A 6,000-nucleotide genomic window follows, 5' to 3' on the forward strand; every position below is an offset into this window, starting at 1 on the left:
ACGGTCATTTTCTTGTTTCCTAAGCTGCCTCGCCAGGAGTTTATGTGGTTTATCACCGAGGTCAAAATATTTTTGTTTTGTATACATAAATGCTTTACAAATCTTTTCGGAGAGGAGAACATTATATTCAAATTTTAATGCAACTATCTTTTTGTATAATTCACTGGAGGGCGCTTTGGCATTCTTCTTATCCAAGTCTTTAATTTTTTGGTCAAGTTCTAAAAGTTTGGCTTTCTTTTTCTTTTTCCTGGCAGACTCAAATGAGATGACCACGCCTCGTAAATAGGCTTTGAAGGCTTCCCATAGAGTTGCAACAGAAGTTTCCTGGTTATCATTGATATCAAAGTACAAAGAGATTTGATTTTGTAAATAATTACAGAATTCTTTATCACTTAACAACAATGGGTTAAATCTCCAAGACCGTTGTGGTTTTGTTATATTTTGAAAATTCAAAGTACATGTCAAAGGACTATGATCCGAAATCACAATATTATGATATTTAGTATGAAGAATATGTGGCAACAATTTTGCATCGACAAGAAAATAGTCTATTCTGCTATATGAGTTATGTCTTGTTGAGTAAAATGAATAATCCCTACCGGTAGGGTTCATCGCTCTCCAGATATCGGACAGACCCGAATTTTCCATAAATGTATTCAGAAATACACTTGAATTATTTTTAGCCTGTTTTGTGGATGAAGACCTATCAAGATAAGGGTCAAGCACACAATTGAAATCTCCTCCAATGACAATATTAGTCTGCGATATATCTGGAATGAGTCCCATGACTGTCTTAAAGAATGATGGATTGTCTACATTGGGTGCATAAATGTTTAACAGGGTAAGGGGTAGAGAAAAAAGTTCACCAATAACAATCAGATATCGACCATCTTTGTCAGATATTGTCTGTTTATGAATGAACGGAAATCCTTTTTTCATCATAATGGCAGTCCCCCTTGATTTAACAGGGAAGGAAGAATGATATACGTTTCCAACCCATCTACTTTTCAACCTTACATCAGATTTATTTTTAAGATGCGTCTCTTGTAAAAATACAATATCTGGGTTTAATGACTTGAGATGGGATAAAACCTTGCCCCTTTTAATAGGATTGTTCAGACCACGAACATTCCAAGTAACCAGGGTCACAGTTCTTCCTGAATTCAGATTACCTTGTGCTGACATAAATGACTATGAAGTATATGTATCTTAATACTGGGCATGTGAACAACAAAATTAGAACCATAAGGCAGCTGGATACCCCGACCCTCCCAACAACAACAACATAACATCAAACATAATAACAAACTCAGCCAGGCTGAAAACAACAAGCCATGGCACGAACAAACTACAGGAAGCATTCAAATACAAACAACAAACAAAAATAAATCAAATAAAATAGATCAAAACAAAATTATAGAGTAAACTTCCCTAACCAGTTACTGCTAACCTCTGTTAACCTAGTAACTAAAACCACCCAGTAGCTCGCCATATTCAAATAATATTTGTAATAATGAATGCTCAGTAACATAAATGTTTTACAATGTATATGTAAAAAAAAAAAAACTAAACAAAAACAAAGAAATGCTTCTTAACTCACTCAGTGACTTGTGGGTGTCTTGGTAAAACTGTGTGTTTCACAGACCTTTACAGCTTTAAGGAGAAGCAAAATGCTCCTCGACATAGCTGAGAGCCACTTTGGGGTCGGTGAAAGCCATCTTCACGTTGTCATGTGACACCATCAGTTTGGCTGGGTAAACCAATCCATATCTTACGCCGGGTTTCCCTCGCAGCATCTCTTTCACTTTAGTAAAAGCAGCCCTTTGCTTCGCGATGGACGCGGGGAAATCCGGAAATATGCTGATCCTCGAGCCTTTGTAAACCAGGTTCCGTGTTGCGGCCGCTTTTCGTAGAATCTCCTCTCGAACGTGGTAGTAATGCACTCTCAGGATAACAGGTCGCGGTGAATCATTCTGCGTTGGCCGCTGTCGACCAACACGGTGTGCGCGGTCGACTAGCGGCTTCTCCCCAAGTGATAGCACATCCGCTAGGACACTTGAAACGAACTCCGTCATCCTGGGGCCCTCCGTTCCCTCCGGCATCCCCGAGATCCTTATATTATTTCGCCGGGATCGCGATTCGAGGTCCTCACATTTTCGTTCCACCTTCTTCAGCTCCGACGACAAACGGTCCACTGTAGCCTCCAAAGTAGCAATGCCATCGGAATGAGTGGACGCGCAACTCTGTAGCTCCGCCAGGGCACTGTCGTGTTTAGCCAAGTCATTCCTCACATCCGAGATTGAAGTTTCCATGCTTTGCTTCAGAGACGAAATCTCGTTTCGAATAGTAGTTGAAACCTCAGATATACGATTGTCCAGGGCATTACACACATCGGACCTGATTGTGTTCACCTCCGTCCGCAGCAATGCTATAGCGGCTAGCACAGGGCCATCCCCCGAGGGCTCAATCTCCACCGGTGGCAGCGGCGACTCTGGATCCGAGGAGGCGTCTGGGCCTGCATCCGGCACTCCGGTCTTTTTAGTTTTTGGTTTACCCATTTTTTAAACTCACTCCGACTCTTGTTCACACGAATCACGTTATCACTATAGTCACTTAAGCCAAGTTTGAGTGGCGTTTCAAGCACTCAGGCAAAACCTTTAAGCACAAATTTGGCGAGCGACGTCGAGGCACGTCTTCACTCCTCCATAGCTCACTCCCCAAGTTTTATTTATTTTTGATAGCCTCTATGGACGTTAAAAGCAGAAGGTTATGCTTAATAACTCCCCGGTACATGCTTCAAAAAAATCCCAAACTTGACATGTTTATTTATAGTCAAGGCCTGAAGGTATCTCTATGACAAAATTCAGTTATAAATACACCGCCACCTAGTCCTTGAGGCATAAACCCCCCCCCACAGTATTTTGTACAAAATTTGTGAACTCATTGTAAGTATTATAACTAAGTCATTTATGAATATTCTTTTACTTTCCACTACTCAAGATGTTCACTGGTATCAGACCGATCCAAACATATGTACTTTTTTATTTTGTTTTATTTATTTTTGATAGCTCTATGGACTGTAACAACTATTGCCTAGGCCCACCCTACCCTCTAATTCTTTTTTTAAAGTTTGCTTCTCCTAAAGCAAATTCTCTGCAGTCGCATAAATATTCCACTGCCCAGACAGGATCTAGGCTTGGTTAGCTCTGCAGGTGGTCACCCAACCACCAACAAAGCTCTTTTGAAGCCGCTGACCAGGTGACAAAGGAATTTATGCGTCTGCCGAAGGAGTGTATTCAAGCCCGATTTCTCGGAGCCCGAACAAATGGCTCCAATGTTTTGGAATACACAAATGTCTGATCAAAGGAATGTTCATGACTTCTTATCAATCACAAAGGATATTCTGGCGCCACCTTTCCAAACGGGCACTCCTGGAACGTCTAGATGGAGCAACAGCACCGTCAAGTGGTGAAACTTGGAACTATCCTTAGTGACAATTCACATAAGTAACCGCATTTTACACATTTATACCATGATAATTCTTGACAGATAACTGAACTACGAATGATTCATGTTATATCTTTGTGTGTATGAACATCCTATTTCATTTGTACTCCATAAAGAATGAAAGATAATCAATATCTTTCAGTTCAGTCAGATTAGACAAGTAGAAGTTACCTCACAAGTTAGTTTATGATGCATTAATTACGATGTGTGTTAAACGGTTTGTGTTGGAAAACTGATTTGCCAGACTGACCAAATTTAATGCCAAATTATTAATCCCTTTAATAATTTTTTTCTAAAGTCTGCGCGAGCGAACAGAAGGGTGTGCCACCACCTACTGAAGCCCCGCCTATAGACTTTAAAAGGACGAGAAGACCCCTCGCTCTCTCTCTTGCTCTCTTGCTTCCAAGCCTCTTCCAAAACTCTCTTGCACGACCTGCGAGTGTCCCAGCCTGCTCGAACTCTTTGTTCCAAGAAACTTGCCAACCACGTGGCCTTTTCTTTTTTTTCCTTTCCTTTCCTTTTATTATTTTTTTGAACATATAAACAAATGAACAGCAGAAATAAAACAGAAAACAACAACAATCAAAAGAGAAGAAAATCCCAATAAAATAATCATTCAATCAATCATAACTTACATGTTCAAAAGGGAGTAGGAAGAAGTTAAAAACTTATCTAGTCCTACCCCTTTTACTCAATATATTTAAACTTATTTCATTATTAATACAATTTTAATTTACTAATTATTAAAAAAAATATATATATAAAAAAATAATAATAATAATAAATGATTTCTGGCAGCAACCGTTGCCGAGAGCAGACACTCGCTCCACGCCACACCAAAGCAGGTGCAAACTGCAACGCTGACCCCAAAGACTCTTTTACTCCTTTTTCCCTTTTTTTTTCTCTTCACCATCGGTGGAGTGCCCGCCAGAGGCGGACTCCGCGGCCCCGGCGTACACTTGCAACGTATCGCCGGACTCAAGGTTGTGCACCTAAGCCGCGCACCTCACCTGCTATTCGGTGGCGCCCCGCCGCAGTGCCAGCTCACCTCCAACGGCTGGCCTTCCCCGTACGCAGGCGCATAGCGAACCGAGCTCCAACACCTGAAGTCGGATAGCTGTCCGGCAGAACCAACCTTGCCGGAGAATCAACCTCGCCGAGTCGCCGACCAATCAAGGGACGAGCCGCGCAACTACGTCAGCCCCCTGAGCGGCTTCCCTTGATCACCTGTGGAATACCCCCTTTTGGTTTTCTTGCCTTTTTCAATGAACATTGACTATTTTTCCCCCTTTCAAAAGACCGCCCGTTTCTGTTCGCTTCGACGCAACACCTATTCTCGTAAGTCCACGTTCCCCAAATTGGTAACACTGCGTGCAACTTACGTTTGAAACTTATCACAGATCTGGCAGGTCAAATTTCTCTTTTCCCTGTTTCCTTATCCATTCGCATTCCTTCCTTATTCTCATTAGATGTATTTTTATTTCTTTTCTTCTGACGGTAGAATAGTTAGATAGGCAGTGTTTTGATTCTGTAGTGTAGCAATCGTGAATAAATGCATGTTTTATTAACTCTGCTCTGCCCAAGTCATCTGTGTTTCCGAGTGGATTATTATTCTTTTGGTAGTACAACGAACCACTGAATATCGAGTGTGGCGACTTTAGATTATAAATGACTGATGCAAGAAGGATTTTGGTCGTTGTTTGCTCCTGTTAACCCAAAGCAAAACCAACGTGGTGCCCCTAGAGGTTATCGAAGTAAATATAATTTACCTCTGTAACGTCCAGATTATTAATTCGTCCAAAAGACGACCCAATTATCGCTACAGGACAATAAAAGCAACATTGTGCAATGAGTACGAGCGATGATATACTTTTGGAAAAAATACAAATCAGGTCAACTCATTCCCTAAAAATAAAAAAGGACGCTGATTTTTGCAGATCTTAACAATCACCAAAACCCATTGAGCTTGACACACACATCACAACTGGCAAAAAAAAAATCCACATGTAAAGGTTTATCATGCCATGTTCAAAGAAATTTTGCTCCTAATTTGCCAGTACCCCAATGTGCGAGTACCCCAATGTGCAAGTACCCCAACGTGCAAGTACCCCAACGTGCAAGTACCCCAACGTGGCCCGGAATGCGAGGGCCCTTTATAGCTGCTCGCAGCTCTAGTTATTAGGGCCCGAGCAGCGACCGCTGCAAGGTCCCTATTGTTTTTGTAAAAATTCTTCTTCTTCTTCTTCTTCTTCTTCTTTATTCTCCGCAAACGATCGCATTTTTTAGGACCTAAACATTTACGAAAACTCACCGAAATTTGCACACTCTTCGGGCCCGGCGAAAAATTTGATATTCTGATGTTGTCATAACAACGAGACTCTATAGCGCCCCCTAGCATAAAAAAATAAAAACCAATCCCGGCACGTCTGACCTAGAGCTACGAAATTTGGCAGGCACTTGTAGCACCCCGGGCCGCACAAAAAGTCAATTGGG

Source organism: Festucalex cinctus, chromosome 4 (assembly GCF_051991245.1).
Source record: "Festucalex cinctus isolate MCC-2025b chromosome 4, RoL_Fcin_1.0, whole genome shotgun sequence".
Taxonomy (NCBI): Eukaryota; Metazoa; Chordata; class Actinopteri; order Syngnathiformes; family Syngnathidae; genus Festucalex; species Festucalex cinctus.